Here is a 23046-nt window from a genome sequence, read left to right on the forward strand (position 1 = left end):
CACTTATTCCAACGTTACACAGTTGTAGGATTGCTTTCGCAATCACGGTTATGCAAACAAAAGGAAAACGAAGCTCAAGCAAGGTGATATGCCTCTGACAGTGTGCGTCGGGAATAGTTATAGTTATCCTTCGCCACTGTTTAAGAAAGGCAAAAAAATAAGAAGATATTAGGGGGTTTCACACAAGTATGACAACGATAGGTATCGAGGACCCATCCTGTCCGCTACATGGGAGGTGTCACAGCTAGCGGTTCTAAAGTTTCGCCTTCTGAAATTTCTTCTTGGCGGATCTCAGCGCAGCACAGAAGGAATATGGCACAGAGCAGGCTCGAAAGTTTGCATAAAAGCACTACACCACGACCAAACGCAGTATTGCGGGAGCACAACGGATGGTCATTCGCCGATTGATAATACCGTTGCCGCAAACCAAGGGGAATCGACAATGCCCACCATTTCGATTACAGACAAACACGACGACAGGCTAATCGAAAAGGTTGCAGAGCTGCAAACAGAAAAAAAAGCACTGCTTCCATGAACTGTCACTTATCTCTTGATTGGCGTAAGATGTCCAAGCGCAGCGGAGATGGAGCTCACGAAAACAGACGATACAAAGGTTCACCTCGAACTGAGAAGCACCTGACACAACCACCACGTTCATGGAAAACTCGCTAAATGCGCACGGAGCGCGCCGACCACCCAAGCTTCGGGTGGTAGATATGTTAGGCGGGTAGGGCGAAAAGATCCAATAAAACGGCGGCGTCAAGTCATGTGACTGACTACGCAGAAAATCACCGCAAGGCGTGTACGCAACAGACGGTGGCGATTTGACTGAGCATTGACTGCTGTTCTACAGCAGGAGTTGCTGTACTCGGCTTTATCAACGGAGAGCGTAGGACATGATTGTATTCGGTTCTTTACTGTATGGCCAGCTTTCGCAACCCTGCACAGCGAACCCCTTCGGCTTTTCTGTCTCAACTAAGTCAGGTGCTCAGTGACGCAGCGGCCTCGATGGACTTGATAGTCAGATCTGCGGTGGGTGGTAATTAAAGCGCAGTTGTTCCTGTGCTCTGCCAACCGCTCTGTAAACGTTTTCTCTCGATATGATTGCGCGGTTTGTGTCATTCATTGCAACTTCTACATTAATCGTCATCATATCCTCATGTTGCTGTGTGACATGTCTTTTCCGAAGAACGTGCACTGAGCGCAGCCGTGAAAGAGACTTAACATTCCGCGATATGATCACGTAGTACGTGTTCGACCGATTTTTCCTGGCTTCAATCTTGTTACGTGAAGCTTCAGAGTTCTTTTCTTCTTCCGTGGTTTTCGTTCTGCTCGGTTCTCTCCCCGATTTCGCAACTGAGTGCGCGGACCACGCGTAATAAATTTAGCAGAAACGTACGCTAGCCTTTTGGAGGAGGTTCGCTAAGGTTGCGTTTTGTTATCACAGTAAAAAACGTACATGCATGAATGTGTGGATTTAGCGAGAGGAGGCGTTTCGCAACGGCTTCTGTTTGGCTTTGGTCTAACGTAACTGGGACCGAGGCAGAGTTTGGGTACCTATATATTTGCGGGCCTATGATTTATTGCATATATACCCACTCTAGTATATTTAGGAAAAAGGAGGCAGTATGCATATATCTACATTATGACGAATTGAGTTGTCCGAATTCAAGCACAATTGTGGGATCAGCAGAAGGGAATAAACAGTTGCATCATTTGTGGTTACATACATATCCCGAAACCAACGGCCCCATGTCTTCCACTGGACGTCCTAACTGGGACTTGGACGTTCGAATCTAATCGGCACGTCTAGAGGATATTCGTGGTCCAATGGGCAGAGTAGCGCGTCGTCTGTTCCCAATGACGCCATCTATAAGGCATGCGGCGAGCGCGTCAAAACAAAGCGCAGCATAAATGGAGGCAGTCCGCGGCGGTTGCTCTGAATCGCGCCCAGGCGTCACCCGCGCTCAGCCTCTTGCAATCTAACCATTAACGAGTCAGTCGTGCCACACTTCGCTCCGTTTGTAACGTGCCGCAGGAGACAGATTGACTGTGCCAGCCAGTATATTGCGAAACGAAAACACGTATTGAGCTACGTTCAGATTTTGCATTAGGGAGCATAGTAATCGAGGGTGAATGTTTTACGCCAAAGCGTTTCTTGGTTAGGTTGGTGAAAGCGCGCACCCAGCTGGCGTCCACAAAAGCTGTGCCCGGAAAGCACGTGACTTCTACAGCCGGAACTGACGCCGGCGCCACATCTGAAGATCAAGACGAATGCGCGAGCAGATGCACGAGCTCGAGGCGAGGTAAAATTCGTCCGCAAAAGCCGTGCCCGGAAACCATGTAACATCTCCTGCCGGAACTGACGCCGGCGCCAACATCTGCCGCAGCAACACTCGGCGCGCACTCCACTCTGCTTCAGCAACCACCTGCAGTCGCCCTACCCACGCCTTCACCGGAACGACAATAGGATGACGACACCGGAGACTGTTAAATGACGCTACTCACTACGCCGTGGCGGCACTACTACTTCGATATAACCGAGATTTGTGATGCATACTGCCTGGACGACGGACTAGAAGAGGACATGTAAAGTGGTGTGGACATGATTCTGACTGCACCGAATCTTGTGAATATATATAATTCGGCCTTTCACATAGCCTGATTCCTTATAACACAACTCGGCAACACTACTTTGCAGCATCCCTCCGTAACAACATAAGAATATGCTTCGAGATTCTCTGCAACTTCTTTTCTCGTATAGTTTGTTCGCCGACGCGCTCGCCTGTGTTCAAATGCGTCCTGTTCAGAAGCTTTTCTCTGTGTTGCAGACGCAATTACATCGTTGTGCGCGTTTTGTGTTTTTTGCGCATTTTGTGTTTTGTGGCTGGCACGGTCAATCTGTCTCCTGCGGCACGTTACAAACGGAGCGAAGTGTGGCACGACTGACTCGCTAATGGTTAGATTGCAAGAGGCAGACCGCGGGTGACCCGTGACCGCGATTCAGAGAAACCGCCGCGGACTGACCTCCGTTTACGCAGCGCTTTGTTTTGACGCGCTCGCCGCATGCCTTGTAGATGGCGTCATTGGGAACAGACGACGTGCTACACTGCCCATTGGACCACGAGTATCCTCTAGACGTGCCGATTAGATTCGAACGTCCAAGTCCCAGTTAGGACGTCCAGTGGAGAACATGGGGACGTTGGTTTCGGGATATGTATGTAACCACAAATGATGCAACTGTTTATTCCCTTCTGTTGATCCCACAACTGTGCTCGAATTCGGTCAACTCAATTCGTCATAATGTAGCTATATGCATACTGCCTACTTTTTCCTAAATATACTAGAGTGGGTATGTATGCAATAAATCATAGGCCCGCAAATATATAGGTACCCAAACTCTGCCTCGGTCCCAGTTACGTTAGACCAAAACCAAACAGAAGCCGTTGCGAAACGCCTCCTCTCGCTAAATCCACACATTCATGCATGTACGTTTTTTACTGTGATAACAAAACGCAACCTTATCGAACCTCCTCCGAAAGCCTAGCGTACGTTTCTGCTAAATTTATTACGCGTGGTCGGCGCACTCAGTTGCGAAATCGGGGAGAGAACCGAGCAGAACGAAAACCACGGAAGAAGAAAAGAACTCTGAAGCTTCATGTAACAAGATTGAAGCCAGGAAAAATCGGTCGAACACGTACTACGTGATCATATCGCGGAATGTTAAGTCTCTTTCACGGCCGCGCTCAGTGCACGCTCTTCGGAAAAGACATGTCAGACGGCAACATGAGGATATGATGACGATTAATGTAGAAGTTGCAATGAATGACACAAACAGCACAAGCATATCGGGAGAAAACGTTTACAGAGCGGTAGGCAGGGCACAGCAACTGCGAGTTAATTACCACCTACTGCAGATCTCACAATCAAGTCCATCGAGGCCGCTGCGTCACTGAGCAGCTGACTTAGTTGAGACAGAGAAAAGCCGAAGGGGTTCGCTTTGCAGGGTTGTGACAGCTGGCCATATAGTAAAGTACCGAATACAATCATTTTACGCGTTACACGTGTAAAATTTATCTTTACACGATCTTTACATTAATCTTTACACGAAAATATACAACACATTTCTAAATATACTGTATTCTCTCAGTCAGGAGCATCCATACGCTACATAGGATGTTATCAAACGAGCTGCTGTCTTTAAAGTAGTTTGCGCATGAAAAAACACTTTTCCTGTGCTAATTAATATACCAGCCTCAGGCTTAGCAGCTCATCTGATAACCTATGGTATATAAGTACACGAGTTAAGTGCTTGAAATGCTTTTTCTGACCAGTAATGTGGTGCATCTTTCTCTTCAATCGTATAGTGCCAATACTTCGCGAGGTTGCGCATGTTTATTTGTTTGATTTTACACTTTATACTTTCATTTTATTGCGATAGCAATTATATGGACACTCAAAAGCAGATTTGTGCCGTCGCCGTCGCCGTGAGGTTCCGTATGACGTCAATGGAGATGAAATCGTCGGCGCGCGCCGAACGCTGTATGTGCGAGTGAAAGCGCGCGAGGGGCGCGCGCTTTCACGGGGAGTGAACGCACGGCGGAGAACAAACGCGCGTTCTGCGCAGTGCTCGCTTAAGGGCTGCAGAAGTAGGCGTCTCTTTCCTCTTTTACAATCACCATATATGTAGAGCAAACGCGCCTTCTTCCGACGCGCGAGAGGCCGTGGGGGAGGGGGGAGGGAAGGGAGGCGACGTTTAGCTGAGGCACCAAGTGCCTATTTATATCAGAGGCTCCGGCAACAGTCACCAACGCCGCACGCATTTTGAGCGAACGCGAGCAAAACGCCGACGGCGTCGACAACAGTTCTGCGTGTTGCCGGTGCTGCTGCATGTCCAAGTTTATACAGCTGATAAAGCTAATATCATTACTCCGTATAGCTCTCTACAAATTTGCTATCGCAATTGATGCTTCGCCTTTCAGGTGAAACTGCGACTTTTTTTTTCAATGTTGCCAATTGAAAACAAAAATTATTTATCACTGCATTAGCGATGAAATGTTCAAGAAAATGTTTATGTATTATTGCAAGATGTGTTGTAAAGTTCATGAAAATCCGTGTAATCGAATTTTATGTGTATCTGTATGTTTTTCGAAATTTTACTCAGTTTGCCTTGTGACTGTTTGATCAATAAAAATGTTGACCATTTAAGAAAAATATGTTTCATTCGAGTGACTCGGCGACTAAACATCAAATCCAATTCACCAAGCATAAGTGCAGGAGCTCCTTATGAAGGAATCAAATATCCCCGACATGTAAGTGTTGTGAATCGCCTCTGATGTGGCCATGGCACTGCATAGCGAGTCTTTTCACACAACTGGGAGGAGTACCAGCACTCTGTCTGAAGGAGTACAAACACTCTATTAGGAGGAGTACAAGCTCTCTGTTTGGGGGAGAACAAGCACTCGGTTCGAGGGAGTACTAATACTCTTGTGGGGTGGAGTATTCGTACTCTGGAAGGAGTTCTAGCACTCTGTTGAGGAGGAGTACTAATGCTCTGTCCGGGGGAGTTGCTGTACTCTCTCCGAGATGGAGGCGTTTTACTCCTGAAAAGGGAGTGAAATATGGGACAAGCAGATACTCCCACAAAGAGAGTTGCCGGAACTCTCTTTGTTTTTAGAGTGTAGGCCCGAGTCCACCCTGGTCCTGAGTCATCAATTCCTTACCCTGCCCTAACCCGTGAGTCGGGCCTCCAGGCCACCTAGGCCATGCAGCCTTCTACTCCAAATAGTATCAGTTTATAGCAAGTTACCTGCCACGTGTTTCACATAAGATTGATTCCCACAGTGGATGGAACCCGTGCTTTTTTATTGTTACTTCATATTGTGTGTGTGGAGTTGAATGCACGATGCGTCATATTCGTTGTGTACACCTGTATAGAACATTTTATTTTTTATTTTATTTATTCAATACTGCAGGCCCAAATGGGGGCCCAAGCAGGAGGGGCAAAATACATAAATATTTACAGATACACGTATGTATATATATATACACACACACACATGAAAAAGAAATACAAAAGCAATGCAACAAATGCAATGATCAGAAAAAGAAATGAAAGCGATGACATAATAAGATAATGGAAGGTACACTGAAGGAATACAACTTAACAAACATTAGATTAGTATCACACGGAGTTTAAGGCATCAGGAACAAAAGTAATACGCATATATGAGCACTTGCAACCATTCTCGCGAGAGGGAAAAAAAAACAAAAAACTAACAAAATCGACAAATACCAGAAGTTGATGAACGAGCGACCACTGCAAAATGCGGAAAATAGAATAAGGAAGATGTGGAATATATCATGCAAAATTCACATGTAAAAGAAAAAGAAAACAGTAACAAGGCTTGCTAACTTAGCAATATTGTTAACATTAAAGACGCATGCGTTCAATAGAATCGGTGCTTATCAATTGTGATAATGGTAGGCTGTTCCAATCTGTTACAGTGCGCGGGAAGAAGGAAAACTTAAAGAGGTTAGTTCGGGTGTTATAAGGTGTTAAAGAATCCGCGTGACGATGCCGTGTTCGACGCGCTGTAAGTGGTTGAACATAAGCCTGTGGGTGAAGGGACAAACAGTTGTTTTTAAGCAAAAAAAGAAATTTCAATCTTTGTATTTTCCTCCGTAGCTGTAGCGTTTGGATATTATGTTGATTCATTAGGCTAGTAGGAGAGTCAGTTGGTCTATATTTAGAGAAAATAAACCTGACAGCTTTACGTTGGATCATCTCTAAAGCGTTAATGTTAATTTTCTTATAGGGATCCCACACAATGCATGCATATTCAAGTTTTGGTCGGATGAGTGAAGTGTAAGCCACATGCCTCTGGTACATACCACACTAACAATGATAAAATCTTGGGGTACTTTGGTCATATATGACTTAGTCATGGCCCTCGAGTAATACAATACGACCGCAACCTGCCGATGTTTAATCTTCTTTTGCCGAAGCAAGGCCAGCTCATATCTCGGCGTTCTCAGCTTGTACAAGAGAGAATAACCACCCTTCACCTTATTAATCCAGTGTCGCTACACAGCACCGTCGCATTATTCATGCAAACATCACCTAGTGGAAATCATATGTCAGCATTGTCATGTAGACTAAATAGGATGGAAACCTAAGCGATATTACCAGCGATTGTTGTTTACGACACAATATTGATTATTCACTCGGAAAAAAGCTCTGTGCGCCAAACTTATTCGCGATTCTAAACTGTGTGTGAATGTTTTTTACATACCCTTTTTTTAGGATTATGATATAACGGATCAAGATGACAGCTTTTTTGTTGGTTCTTTTTTGTCGCTTGATTTACAGGTGTTTAAAAAAAAACTGTAAGTAATTTTATTCTGAGGCATGAAAACATTGAGCTTCTAGCAATTAAACCTGACAAAGAAATCATTATTAAACACTGTTACGAAATTCAATAATATTCAAATTTTATCCGTAAATTTCCAAATTGAAATTTTTAGCAGTACCCATGCGTCCAGTGTATCAGGCGGTGGGCGACTATTGACGTAACTAATGGCAATAAATATTTAAATTAGGATTTCGTTTGTTCAAGAACGGGTTCATTGGGCGTCTGCAGAAGTGTGGGAGAAGGTAATTGCTAGAAGAGTTCTTAAGCAAGAAAAGGGTGCCTGTGACATGAAAGCATGTGAAACATTCAAATTCTCAGCGAACTCACTCCACCAACGAAAGTGATGGGACACAGTTTCCGCAGCTCGCAATCGCTGGCAGCGCGAAGCAGCGCTATTGCCGTAAACCTCATCCTTATGACCTATGAGCACACGACAAAACAGCTATTTGCAGAAGGAATGCTAAGAATTAGATTTGAGTGACCAGTGTTACATTGTGCCTCTTCAATTAAGAAATTTCATCGACAAAGTGGCGCTGCCGTTTGTGAATGGCAGAACGTAGTCGAGTGGTGCGCCAGAAGCAAGAGACAGTAACAACCGGATCATGCAAATGTGCCACCAAGATCAAAACTTTTCGATGCACTGCAGCGTCAATGCTCTAAAAGCTAGTGTGTCCGGTGTAATCTTTCTTTGTGGGCACGGGACACTAAAGGGCCCCTAGACCACTTGAGATATTTTTGAACATTTCAAGTAAACACGCACATCGAGTTCAGAATGCCGTCACGATCAACGATGCCAAACGCTGCAGCGCTACGCGCCGCAGGCGCGCTACAAAATCAAAAAACCAATGTCGTCCTCCTCTCCTGGCCTTTCCGGTATCGCCAGCGGTCGTCACGGTGTCACCAGGGTGCATCTGGTGATATCAACGGTGCTGACGATGTCCACTGGTCGAGCAAGAACCTACGACTTCCGGTTAGTCTGCTAGCAGGTACGCGCGCTCCCTGCTCTGCCTCGTCGTGTTGCTCGCTTGTGCGCACTTGCGATTCGGTAATTACAGCCCGCAACGCAAGTGCCAAATTCGTCACGTTCAAACACAGTCGTGCTTAGCGGTCTGATTAGCTGCGCGAACAGAGTCTGTTCGCGCCTTTCTACACGTGCGCGCAACACAGGGTCCATAGCGGCACGCTTCGCATGAACACGGGCCGGCACGGCAGCAACAGCGGGTAGCCGAGAAGCGCTGAGTAGCGGCTAAGGCCCGTCCATGTTACCGGCACAGTAATTTGCCGCACGCCGTTTGCCATACGCAGGCCGCCGTTCGACGGCGGTTTTGCTTACGAACGGCAACATTTCCTTGCCGTACGTAGAGAGGATGAGACCGGGACTCATTTGTGCGGCAGCCTCACCGCCGCTGATCGCTCGACGGCGCCGATATCGTCGCTAGGCCTTTCACTTCAAAACTAAGGCAGACGGCGCTTCGGAATTAATTACCGACGCTCTTCGCAATAATTGTACACAAAGAAGAAAAATACGCCGATGTTAGCGGCGCCGACGGCTGTGATGCGAGCACGTACAGCCGAGCCGGTCGTCTCCCGTCGGTAGCTGTGCGCTTTAGCTGAGTTCGGCAAGTATCGGAGCTCTCGTTCATGTTTAACGTTTGACAGTGAATATCGTTTTTTCATTAAATGTACAATTTATGCATGGCTTTATCTAGCGGAAATAATTTTGCTTGGAACAAAAGCTGCAGCCGATGTTTTCGTCGCCGGTGGCGGAGGCGCGCAGCTTCGCAATCGTCGATTGCCCCGTCGATCGTGCTGCAGGCGGTGCGCCGGCCGAAGTTGAACTGCCGTCTACCTTGGACACCTCTCGTGCGGCAGACGTTCTACGGCACTGGAGGCTGGTTTGCCGTCGGTATATTTGCGGCTAGCGTGGATGTGCTTTAACCGGAAGTGGAGAGTGTTTTCAGAAGCGCGTTGGCGATGACGTATGCCACATGACATTTGCAGGAGCACTCGGCGAGGAGGAGAGACCAGCCGACAAGGAGAGTAGCGAAGGAAAGAGCAAAGCGAGCGAGGGCCGTGTTTAGATCATCAAACGCGTGTAACTCCGCTATTACGGCATGATTTCGAAAAATTCTTGCGGCTACGTATTAGTTGTAGACTCGTGCACAACTGCAACACCACAACTAAATTTCGACCTCTGGATGGTTTAGGGGCCCTTTAATGAGGGAAGTGTACCGGCTCCTCTTGAAGCTTTTAGCGATTTGTGCCACTTGGCAGATTCATTTCAAGGCGTTATCTCAGGAAATGGATGACGAAGCGCGGCCCTGAACTTAGGACGCTCGACAGATTGTGGGCTTGTGTCCTGTTCCAACTCGCTGCACTTAAAGTTTTGTTCTTCACCCGTGTCGTCTTGTGCTTCTGAACAGTGACAAACGTTTTTGAAAGGAGGCACGTGGGCGGAGCTTTCGCCGGCCTGTCTTGAAAGTCTAAATCCACTTGAAGCAACAACGTCCTGATCCTAATATACAGAAGCGGCTATCGCGGCCCCAAATCCACATTCGTGCGCTCTAACTTCAAGTACACCGTTGATCAGATACAAACTCTTAGAATTTAATATTATGCTTCTGCATGATTCGCTTATTGCGGTGGTACAACACTAAGCATAGCGCACTTTTCTTTTTGAGGCAAACTTCTCAGGACAAAAGCGACGCACCTCTTTAGCTCCACAGATACATTTATCTCATTGAACACATGCCCTGCCTCTTGGAGGAGCGAATTCCAAAGACGGTGGTCCGAAGCACACTGAGGTGATGGTGCTTCAGCGTCGACGCCCTTTCCCACTCTCAATATGCAAGACACGAGTCATGCACCACACCTAATCAGCGTTTTGCACAATGGCGAATAGTAACAATAGAGAATGTCAGTATTGCGGAAAATGCTTGGGTTAGTGTTAGCCTGTTACGCACGCTAAGTCAAAGCTTCAAACCTGATTGACTCGCCATCAAAGTTGCGAGTAGTCAAAGCAGCAAACTGACCCATTGGACCACGAATTTCCTCTGGACGTCTCGTTTAGATCCGCACGTCCAAGTTAGGAGGTCCAGTGGATACCATGAGGACATTTATTTCGGGACGTCTATATAAAACTTCCTTCGGACATCCACATTATTCAACGTTTTGGGATATAAACACATTCCAAAACTTTATTCCGATAGATATCCGAAAGATGTTTTCAACGGGATTTCCGATACCGGACATATTGTGCCACCAACATACACGGTCCAATATGTACGTACTACGTACTGTACGTGATCTTATCGCAGAATATTAAGTCTCTTCCACGGCTGTCCTCAGCGCACGCTCTTCCGAAAAGACAACACGTCAGGCATCGACATGAAGCTGCCACGCCCAGATCAAACTTCCAATGAAGACGGTAAATGGAGAAGGTGCTAATCAACAACCCAAACTACACAAGCATATCGGGAGGAAACATCACGCAGGTAGAGCACTGGAACAACTGCGCATTATCACGTACTGCAAGGCTTAACCGAATCCAGCGTGTCCTACGCTCTCCAAACATGGCGAGAAAGCCGAATACTGCAACCCCCGCCGTATAACAGAGCAATGACGGCCTTTACCCAGTCGAATCGCCGCCATTTACCACTGTCAGTTGCATGTACGCTTTGCGATGATTTACGCGTAGTTGGTCACATGTCTAAACGGCGCCGTTTTATTGGCTCTCTCCGCCCTTCTCAGTAGGCTTCGAATGCCTGAAAGTTGATGCGCACCCGACGCTACGCGCTCAGCTCGCGCGTCTTCTCTGAACGTTGTGATTGCGTTGGGCGCTTATTAGCTCCCGCGTGAATGTTTGTCAGTTGCAGGGGAACGTTTCGTGAGCTACATCTCCGCGGCACCTGTGTGTCTTACGCCTATCAAGAGGTAAGTGACAGTTCATGGAGTCAGGGTTTTTCTATTAGCAGCCCGGCAACCTTTTCGGCTAGCGTGTCGTCGGGTCTGCGAATAATTGAATGCTGCGCATTGTACACCCCCATTCTTTGCGACAACGGTAACATCAATCGCCAATTGACACTCCATTAATTGTGCTACCGCAGTACTGAGTTTGCTCGCATCGTACTGCTTATCTGGAAACTTTCGAGCTTACTCAGGGCTGTATGGTTTCTGTGCAGCGTGGATATCTGCCAAAAGAAAATTCTCAATACGGAACTTTAGAACCGCTAACTCCTTCTATGTAGCCCACAGGATGAGTCCCCGAGAGTAATCGTTGTGTCTTTTTTGAACAGTGGGGAATAATAATAAAAAGAATGTTATAATAATCAGACCCTACACGCACTGCCCAGAATAGCCTTGCCTTTGCTTAATACGCGTTATCTTTGCGTAACCGCGATTGCGAGAGCAATCGTACAACTGCGTAAGGTTGGAATAGCTGAACTTTTGTAGGCATGTGTATCACAGTCGGAGCACTTGCTGCACGTGATAGATAGCCTGTCGTGCTGCTGAATTTAACCACGCGCGTCTTTAGGGCTGGTATTTGTTTTTGGCAAACAGTGTCGTGCACGTTGTCGAGATAACGAATCTTCTGGGCAACCTGTTAGACTTCTGCTTATTTACACGTTGTCGGATGCATGGTAGTATGGTGCTAAGGTCAACTTTACGTCTCGACTCTGTATCGATTGAAACGATTGCACTAATTAGCTCGTTCGCTCATAGTCCCATGCTTTATTTGAAACTTTGTGTTAGTTGACTCTTTCTGTCATGCACTCGTAGTGATTAACCGTGTCGCTTAAGCTTCGTCTTCCATTGGCGTTTTTACCACAGGGGCGTCTGCGTAAGCAGGCGTTTGGTGAGTTGCGCCACCACGTACCCGAGCACAAGAGGGTTGGACCCTCCGGCGCTTAACCGTGCGTCGCTTAGCCGTGCCCGGGGTAAAGGGGATCCTGGAGGTTGAGCCGAAGCCGGGTGTTTGGACCTTTATGGCCCCCCGGCGGAGACAACACACCTCTTTGGCCTCGGCTTCACGTAGACGGCACCCCCGGACTGACCCACCCGGGGGAAATCGGTAGTTGCTTTTTCCTGTCTCTCTCTCCAATCTTCGTCTTTCTCTCTCGCCTTTTCATCTTTCCTGTCTTCTACTCTCTTCTATATTACTTCCGATCTTCTTGGCAGCGAGGGTTAACCCTGTGTGAGTAGCCGACCTAGGTTATTTCATATTCGGTTATAGTGGTGACGTACGGCTGGCATGCGCAGGACTGGATTTTATAAGACCTGCGGCGTCCCCTTGTTGGGCTCCACGGTGGGCGGCTGGCGTTACTGCTGAAAACTGCAAATTTTTTATGGATAGCTCCTTTCCTAAACTCTCTGATCGCCCTCAGAAACGAGGGCGCACCGAAGAAGTGTTGAAATTTTTTGGCCATAACACTGACAATTTTCCCCGATATCAAGTAATACACGGTGAAAAACCAGGAAAGACAACGAGAATGATCTCGCCTTTCCTCGTTTCCAAAAGTCTAATTCAGACAATTGGCCCAGGCTATAAGGCAACCAGACTAGCAAGTGGCGACCTTCTTTTGGAACTTCACGACAAAAAGCAACATAGAAAACTCTGTAACCTAGTGTCTCTCAGGGACATACCCATTTCAGTTACCCCACACCGCACCATGAACACCATCCACGGTGTGATTTCCGATGATGATCTCATGGAGCTGACCGAAGCTGAACTTCTGTAAGAATGGAAAGAACAAAATGTAATCAATGTAAAACGAATCAGAATGAGGCGTGATGGTAAAGAAATTGACACAAAGCATCTAATACTCACATTCGGTTCCAGTGTGCTGCCAGAAACCATCGAGGCAGGTTACATTAAACTCAGAGTAAGGCCGTTCATCCCCAACCCTCTCCGTTGCTTTAAATGCCAAAGATTTGGCCACAGTTCACAGAACTGCTGAGGCCGTCAGACTTGTGCAAAATGCAGTGCGAACGAACATCTCTCTGAATCATGTGAAACTCTCTCCACTGTGTGAACTGTGATGGGGAGCACGCCGCATACTCGCGGTCGTGCCCTACCTGGAAAAGAGAAAAAGAAATAGTATCAATCAAAGTAAAGGAGAACATATCATTCAAGGAGGCACGTACGCGGGAATCATACCTGCCCAAGAACACCTTTGCCGATGTGGCGCGTCAGGGGGCAGCGACACAACGGTTTCTGGCGGCTGTCCGGCTCACACGCGGTGAGCTGCCAATGACGCCATCCGCCCCCTCGGCGGCTGCAGCTAACACTGCTCCGCCATCCCAGAACACGGGGCCATCGACCTCCGGGCTGGTGGCCTCCAGGGCCTCGTCCCTCGAGGCAAGGCCTTCTCGTCAAACCAACCGCTCGCAAGAGCGCGTGTCCAGCGCCTCGCAAGAGGCTATGGACACAACAACCAGCCAGACGGCGCCTCTAGCGCCTAAGGAGCCGCGAGAGTCTCGCGATCGCTCCAAACAAGCAAAACACCGCATCACGGCGCCCGGAAAGGGCTCTGTGAAGTAACTCCTCTTTCTTAACACACAGCACAAAAACCACATTCAACATGGAGGAGGAGGAGGAGGAGGAGGAATAAACTTTATTTGTGTAGCAGATTTGTGAGACCTAGGCGTCTCTACCTAGATGACGGCCTCGAGCCCTTGGGCTCTGGCGGCATCTTCGGCCTGCTGGATTGCCTTAAGTTGGTCTTCCGGTGCAGAGCTGAGCAGCGCGGTCTCCCACTGCTCTCTGGTCTTGTGCGTTCTATTCTGTATGGGTGTCCCAGGACAATCCCAAACCATATGTTGCAAGTCCGCCCTTTCTTGACAGAATCTGCATCTATCGGTGTAAAGGTCTGGATAGTAGCGGTGGTAGGCCACCGGGTTCGGATATGTTTCTGTTTGCAACAAGCGCCATGCTGTCGCTTGCCGTCTACTTAGCGAGGAGTGTGCCGGGGGGAAACGGGCCCTGCCCAATTTATAGTGTTTGGTTATCTCTGTAAAGCTGGTCATCCGGTCTCTCTCCGTTCCCAGTATTTGCGTGTTACCTGCTCGGTCCGTCAGTTCTCGAGCCAGGTTGTGCGCAATTTCGTTCCCGGGAAGGGAGGAGTGTGCGGGTGCCCATATAATGTAAACTTTTCGATCTTCTCGATAATTGGCTAAAATTCGTAGCGCTTCCGGCGAGATTCTTCCTTTGGCATAGTTTTTGACGGCGGTCTTGGAGTCGCTGACTATGATGTTGGCCTCCGTGGAGGCTATTGCCAGTGCTAAGGCAGCCTCCTCCGCCACCTCAGCCTTTCCTGTTTTTACACTGCCACTAACTTTGGAGTCACCCTCTAGACTGGTAGCAACTATCGACATACTCTGTCTATTTGTGTATTCCGCCGCGTCCACATAGACCACGTCCCTAGCACTACTGAATTTTTTGTGGAGAGCTCTCGCTCTTGCGATTCTTCTATCTTCGTGAAACTCCGGGTGCATGTTTCTGGGGATTGGGAGTATTGAGAGATTTTCCCTTATTTTCCTTGGGATGTCTCCCCGCAGTCCGTGCTGTGCTTCGTAGGATATTCTGATGTCGTTTAATATGTGTCTGCCCGTCAAACTCTGCGTAAGTCTTTCATACTGCGCCACTTTCTGGGCCTCAATAAGTTCGTCTAATGTGTTGTGCACGCCGAGTGCTAGCAACTTCTCGTTTGACGTATTTGCTGGAAGTCCCAAGGCTTGCTTATACGCCCTTCTAATGATACATTCTATCTTGGCTTTCTCCGCAGCGTAGAGCTTAAGGTAAGGGACCACATATACAATACGACTGATTACGAATGCTTCTATTAATCGAATAAGATTGTGCTCTTTCATGCCATAGTTCCTGTTGGATATCCGCTTTATTAGTCTAATTGTTTGGTGAACACTATTATCCAGTAGTCTAATGGTTTCCCCATTATGACCGTTTTTGGATATGCGGAGTCCCAGTATTCTTAGGCTCTCCACTATCGGTATCCTGGTGCCTTCTACTGTGACCACAATGTCCGGCGTTTCCTTAATGCTTTTTCGACCTCTGCATGTGGGTCTATAGAGCAGTAGTTCTGATTTTTGAGAGGAACATCGCAGTCCCTTGTCTCTGATGTAGTTTTCGACCGTGTTTACTGCTGTTTGGAGGATCTCTTCCACGTGCCCATCACTTCCAGCCGCCACCCAGAGGGTAATGTCGTCCGCGTATAGGCTGTGTCCGAGTCCTTCTATTTTTTCGAGTCTCGCAGGCAGACCAATCATTGCCACGTTGAATAGAAAGGGGGATAGGACCGACCCCTGCGGAGTACCCCTATTACCAAGTTTGATCTCCTCCGATTTGGTTCCCCCAATTGTAATCTTTGCCGTACGATCCGTCAAGAAGTCTTTGATGTACGCGTATGTTTTACGTCCTACATGCAACTCTTGGAGATTTTGCAGTACTGCCTTGTGCGTGACAGTGTCAAAGGCCTTTGTTAGATCGAGCCCTAGTATCGCCTTGGTGTCTAGAGTTTTGGCGCCCGCATCTAATATGTGATGTTTAAGTTGGAGCATAATATCCTGCGTCGATAACTTTGGTCGAAATCCAACCATGCTATGTGGGTAAAGTCCTCCATCATCCATGGAGGCGTGTGAGAACCACATGTTCCATGAGTTTACCGACGCAGGATGTTAGCGATATGGGCCTTAAGTTTGTCAGGTGTAGTTTCTTTCCAGGCTTTGGTATAAAGATGATTTGGGCTGCTTTCCATTGACTTGGAATGTCACCTTGCTACCAACACTTATTCATGTAGTCTGTGAGAGCTCGGATGGATTCATCGTCAAGGTTTCTGAGCATTTTATTGGTTATACCATCAGGCCCTGGTGCAGATTTCGGGTTCAGTCTGGTAAGTTCATATCTGACTTCTGCCTCCGTAATGGGGGCATCGAGATCAGGATTCTCATTGCCGCTGTAATCCGGAAGTCGTTCTCTATTCGCATCTCCAACGTACATCTTTTGGAGCTCTCGAAAGAGCTCTTCTTCTGTACCTGCGTAGCTGTGTATAACCTTCTGTACATTGTGTCTTTGTACAGTTTTTGTACTCTCAGCATCCAAGAGGCATCGGAGAATGTTCCAGGTCTTGGACATACCCATTTGCCTCTCCATCGAATTGCACGTGGCCTCCCAATTTTGTTGGGTTAACCTATTCGCATAAACTTCGATTTCCTTGTCTAATTCTGCAATTCTCTTCCTTAATTTCCGATTATGTTTTTGCTTTTTCCATCTTTTCAGCATACTACCTTTCGCTTCCCACATATGCAATAACCTGCTATCCATCTCCTCAATCCCTGCCTCTTTTGGAACAGTTTTGGTAGCTCGTTTAACACTTTGTTGTAGTTTCTCTGCCCATTTCTCGATATCCGTTATATTCGCTTCCGCATCTTCCTTTCGGATTTTGCGGAAAGAGTCCCATTCCACAAGTTGCAGTTCTCTACCCCTCTGTTTCTTTGGGCCTGCTTTTACCGTTGTGACGACGATGTAATGGTCACTACCTAAGCTTTCCTGCATGTTTTTCCATCGAGAATCCACTATGTTTTTTTGTAAACGTAAGATCTGGTGTCGTGTCGTTGCTTACGCTGTTTCCTATTCTGGTGGGTGCTTGAGGATCAGTTATGAGCGTTAGTCTTTCCTGCTGAGCATCTGCCCATAAGCTTCGGCCCTTAATGTTACCTAAGCTGTATCCCCATGCCGCGTGTGGCGCGTTAAAATCGCCGACCACGACTAGCGCCTGTTTGTCTGCTACGCTCAACGCTTTGCGGAAGAGTGGACCGAATTTCGGCTTGTGCCGGGGTGGACTGTATATGTTCAGAATAAATAGACTTCCCGCTTCTTTGCGGGAGGGAATTATTTCAATAAGGACGTGGTCTATGCCTCGCATTCCGGTATCGTGCTCGACAGCCACGAGGTTTCTGTGTACCAGTGTCGTGACGGTTGCCTGCTCGCCGGAAGGACTGTAAGATTTATAACCCGATAATTTTGCCATCCCCCCGGTCTCCTGCAGGGCGATGACATCTGGCGGCTCCTTGCTTGTTATGAACTGCTGCAGGTTTCCTCGCTTGCGACGATACCCGCGGCAGTTCCATTGCCAAATCGCGTATTGGTTACGCGGCGCCATTTTGATTTATCTGATCTTCCCCGGTGGCCTTGCTATTTTCCGCCGCAGTCGGTCTGCTATACGGTTTGCTTTTAACGGGTCCCGCGCCTGTCGGCCGAGTATCCTTTGGTATGCTTTCTAGTGCCGCTACTCTATTCTCTAATCCATCGAATCGTTGTTTAATATCTACATACATGTTTGTAATTTGTTGCTGTATCCCATCAAACATTTCTTTACATGTTCCCATAACCTCGCTGATTGTAAAGTCACTCTTTTCCTCAACCGTTTCTTGCGCCTTCCTTTTGTGTGGTGGTGCTTCCCCGTTCGCTTGTGCGGGAACTGGTGTTGGAGCTCGACTAGGCGTCGGCGTCCTACTGGCGGAGGGTGTGTTGCTATTCTTTTTTTGTTGCTGTAGCTTCGTGTTTTCTGCCCTAAGCTGCTTGATCTCTTCTTTAAGCGTTGCATTCTCTCGAGTAATATGTTCCAACATCTTTCTCATCTCTTTCATTTCCTGTTCTAGGGCGGACCCCTTAGCTTTAAGAGAATGAGTAGCAGTGCCGGAGACCACGCTTGCCCAGCTCACCTGTGCTTTGCTTCCGTCTCCCCCTCGAGAAGTGCTCGAACCAGACCTCGGCCTCGACCTTGATCTGGTCCGGGATCTGGTGCTGGACCTGGACCTGGAGCGTCCGCGGCCGGCTTCCCCGGACTGTCTCGGGAAGGAACCGGACCGGTCTCTCCCAGGGTCACGCTCGTAGTTTTCCCTGCTTGTTTCTTCTTTGTCGGTTGATGGATGCTTGCTGTTGTTGTTGTTGTTGCTCCCTCTGGCTTCTTTGTTGTTGTGGTTGTAGTATTCTTCGGCATATTGTTCTTCCCTCCTCCGTCGCTCCCAGCGACGTCTCCTGACCAGGTACGGTATCTTGTATCTTGCGTCGCAATTCTTGTCTCCCGTGAGGTGGTCTCGGCCACAGAGTTGGCACTCCGCTTGGCAGTTGTGGTCGTGTTGTGGATTCTTGCACCCGCACCCTCGGCAAATCTTGTCTTCCGGGTTGGGGCACACGTCAGCCCTGTGCCCTGTTCTTCCACATTCATAGCATATGTCAATCTGCTTTTTATACAAGGAGCATCGAATAAGCATCGCTCCATATCTCACGTAGCTTGGGACGTAAAAACCTTCAAATAAAACGATCACGTTGTCTGTGTTACCCATTCTCTTGGCGTGCAAGACCCCAGGATTGCGTGGCGTTACCAGACTGGTCACTATGTCCTCCGGACTCTCTTCTTTGGATATTCCTCTGATGAGACCCTTGGATGTGTTATCAGGAGCTGCTCTGTAAGCGCTTGCTTCAAATTCTTGTTCTCCAAAGCGGAGCTTATTGATAGCTCCATATTTCCTGGCCCGGTCCTCGGATGGCGTGCTGAGCACCACTATGTTTTGCGTGCTGTTTATACATATGCTGTCTTCCTCCGCTGTCTCTCGACCGACCCCAGCAGCATTACGTAGGCAGCAGTAAATGCGATCCAGCTTGTAGTCCGAGAGGTTAAGTCCGCCACGTGGACGCACTATCACTCTGTAATCTTCTTTCGGTAGGCTAGGCATCCTACTTGCTCTGATGATTTGACGTACGTTGCGTTCATTCTTCCATTTGTGTCTTGCTGCTTCCTCGATGAAGGTTCTTCCATGGTGTTTGTTTCCGACCAATCCGGCCTCATTGTTGCATCGCTTCTTCGCGCCTCTTCTAACTTCACACCAGCCTGATTCTTTTCCAAACTCCTCCCGTTGCATTTCTTTGTCTTCCACGTTCATGAGCTCCTCCCGTTGCACTTCTTTGTCTTCCACGTTCATGAACTCCTCCCGTTGTATTTCTTTGTCTTCCACGTTCATAAGCTCCATTACGGCACCAGCAAAAACTCTCGGAGGGGAACGGGGGGCCCCGGACAACTCCGTCGGCGCGCTAGGCCGAGCTCTCTCAGCCGCCGCCACGGTGGAGACACTGGCGTCGAGGCGTTCGCGTTAGGCTTAACTCTCCCGCCACACGTAGCGGGAGAAAAAAAAAAGAACGATTGACGGCCGAAAAATGGGCCCACCTGGTAGAAAATGGTATCCTTGGGGTCCTTGGAACTTCTACTTTCGATTATCACTGGATATTCTCCACGAGACTGTGATTTTCCACCGAGAATCATATGAAAACTGCGGAGTCCACCCGATGGGCATCCGCACTCCGTGACTTCCATTCAACATGGATACAGAAATATTACAGTGGAATGTCCGAGGACTCCTCCACAATCTCGATGACATCAAAGAACTCCTACATAAACATAATCCAAAGGTGCTGTGTGTCCAAGAAACACATCTCAAACACACGCAAACAAATTTTCTCCGACAATACGCCATTTTTCGTAAAGACCGCGATGACACAGTCGTGTCTTCCGGTGGTGTGGCTATTGTAATCGACAGAGGTATTGCCTGCCGGGAACTAAAACTTCGTACTCCCCTAGAGGCAGTTGCTGTCCGAGGGGTGTTGTTTGACAAGCTCGTCACTGTCAGCTCTCTATACATCCCTCCCAATTATCAACTACATAAAACGGAATTCCAAAACTACATAAATTAACTTCCAGAGCCATACATAGTTGTCGGAGATTTAAACGCACATAACACTTTGTGGGGAGACTCACGTTGGGATGCGAGAGGTCGCCTAATTGAAAATGTTTTGTTTTCTTCAGGCGCATCATTACTTAACAAGAAAGAGCCTACCTATTACAGCGTTACACCTAACACATATTCATTCATTGACCTAAGTATAGCATCAAGTACACTAATGCCCGACCTGGAGTGGTCCGTTCTCAAGAACCCCTTTGGGAGCGACCACTTCCCCATTATGCTAGGTTTAACAGAACAAGATAGATAATCGCCACACGTTCCCCGTTGGAAGGTTGACTCGGCTAACTGGGAACTTTTCCGACAAATAACATATTTAGGCCAGGATGACATTGCCTCTTTTAACATAGACGATGCTGTGGCGTATATAACAGGTTTTATCATTGACGCTGCTGAAAGGTGCATACAACAAACTAATGGACTGGCTAATAAACGTCGCCTGTCGTGGTGGAATGATGAATGCCAAATAGCACGTAAAAAGCAAAACAAAGCCTGGGGATTGTTTCGCAACTCCCCAACAGCTGAAAACCTGATAAATTTTAAACAAGCGAAGTCACAGGGCAGAAGAACGCGTCGACGTGCAAAGAGAGAGAGTTGGGAAAGGTACATTTCCTGTATAAGTTCATACACCGACGAAACAAAAGCCTGGAATACGGTAAATAAACTAATAGGCCGGGAGTCACATCCTCTACCCTTAGTAAGTAGCCAAGGTAAGTACCCTTAGTAAATAGCCAATCCGCCTGGAAGACCAGGCGGATTGTCTAGGTGAACACTTTGAATATGTATCAAGTGAATCGCATTATACAGAAACTTTCCTGAAGTTAAAAGAACGCGAAGAGCGGCAGTCCCTTAACTGGAAAGGTTCTTCGAGTGAGGCTTACAATCGACCATTTAGCTTAGCCGAACTTAAAGCATCTCTCACTTGTTGCAACAATTCGGCGCCAGGTGGCGTCGTATTATGTAGGAAATGGTTAGATACCTACACCCTGAAACACTGAAAACACTCTAATCTCTTTTTAATGCCATATGGGCGGCTGGGTGTATCCCGTCCTCATGTAAAGAAGCCATAGTCATCCCTATACTTAAACAAGTCAAAGACCCGTCCTTAGCCAGCAGCAACAGGCCAATAGCTCTAACGAGCTGCCTGTGCAAGCTGTATGAAAAAATTATAAACCGGCGTTTAATCAGTTTCCTAGAAAATAACAAAATACTAGACGCCTTCCAGTGTGGCTTCCGAGAAGTTAGGTCGACTATAGACCACCTTGTTCGCATCGAGGCAAACATCAGAGATGCATTTATTCATAAACAGTTTTTACTTTCTGTATTTATAGATTGAGATAAAGCGTACGACACGACATGGCGCTTCGGAATTCTGCGAGATCTTTCAGCGATGGGGGTCCGCGGAAATATGTTAAACACAGTCGAAAGCTACTTGTCTATCCGCACGTTTCGCGTAAGAGTGGGCAATGTTTTATCTAGAACATTCACCCAGGAGCCTGGCGTGCCGCAAGGGGGTGTACTTAGTTGCACACTCTTCATTGTAAAAATGAACTCCCTGCATACAGTGATTCCGCGCAGCATGTTTTATTCTGTGTACGTCGATGATGTACAGATAGGTTTCAAATCATGTAACATCGCTATCTGTGAACGACAGGTGCAGCTTGGATTAAACAAATTGTCTAAATGGACGGATGTAAATGGGTTCAAAATAAACGCACAGAAAAGTACATGCATACTCTTCTCAAACAAAAGAGGCGTGACACTGGTGCCAAATCTCACGATCAATCGAGAGGAACTATCCATAAGCAGTGAACACAAATTCCTGGGCATAATTCTGGACTCTAAGCTTACCTTCATCCCCCATCTTAAATATCTGAAGACAAAGTGTCTGAAGACTATGAACCTTTTAAAAATTCTCTCGCACACAACATGGAGTAGTGATCGAAAATGCCTCCTAAACTATTACAACAGTCTTGACCGCTCGCGCCTTGATTACGGAGCTATAGTTTAAAACTCCGCAACGCTAAGTTCATTAAAAATACTAGACCCCATTCCCCATTTGGGTATCCGCCTCGCGACCGGTGCTTTCGGAACAAGCCCGATCCAGAGTCTCTATGTAGAGTCGAACCAGTGGTCACTCCATCTGCAGCGTTCATATAGCAGTTTCGTATAATTTCTGACAGTACAAGCAAACAACGAACATCCTTCTTATTCCACCATAAACGATATGACTGCTGCTGCACTCTTCCATAACCGACCTGCAGCGAGGAAACCGTTCTCTTTACGTGTAAGGAATCTTAGTGAGCAAATGGGAGTTCCAGTGCTTGAACATTGCCCTACGGCTCCTGCTAAATTGTTACCGCCGTGGCAGTGGCAGATCATAGAGTGCGACACATCGTTCGTAGAGGTCACGAAAGACGCTCCAGAGGGACACATTAAAATGCATTTCCTAGAGCTTCAATCCAAGTACTCGTGTACAGAGTTTTACACAGACGCTTCTAGGTCACATGCCGTGGTTTGTTATGCAGCCGTCGGCCCATCTTTCTCGGAATCCGGTGTACTCCACCCGGAAACAAGTATCCTTACGGCTGAGGCCTATGCACTATTGTCAACTGTGAAGCATATAACGAAAACAAAACTTCAAAAAACAGATATATTTACAGACTCTCTAAGCGTTGTGACAGCCCTGATGTCACTCTGCAAACAAAAATCCTGTACTCATTGAGCTCTATTCCAATCTATGCAGAGCGTATATATCCTACCAGCATGTCATTATATGCTGGGTGCCGGGCCATCGAGGCATTGAGGGTAATGTGCGAGC

The sequence above is a fragment of the Dermacentor silvarum genome, chromosome 10 (genome assembly GCF_013339745.2).
Source record: "Dermacentor silvarum isolate Dsil-2018 chromosome 10, BIME_Dsil_1.4, whole genome shotgun sequence".
NCBI lineage: Eukaryota > Metazoa > Arthropoda > Arachnida > Ixodida > Ixodidae > Dermacentor > Dermacentor silvarum.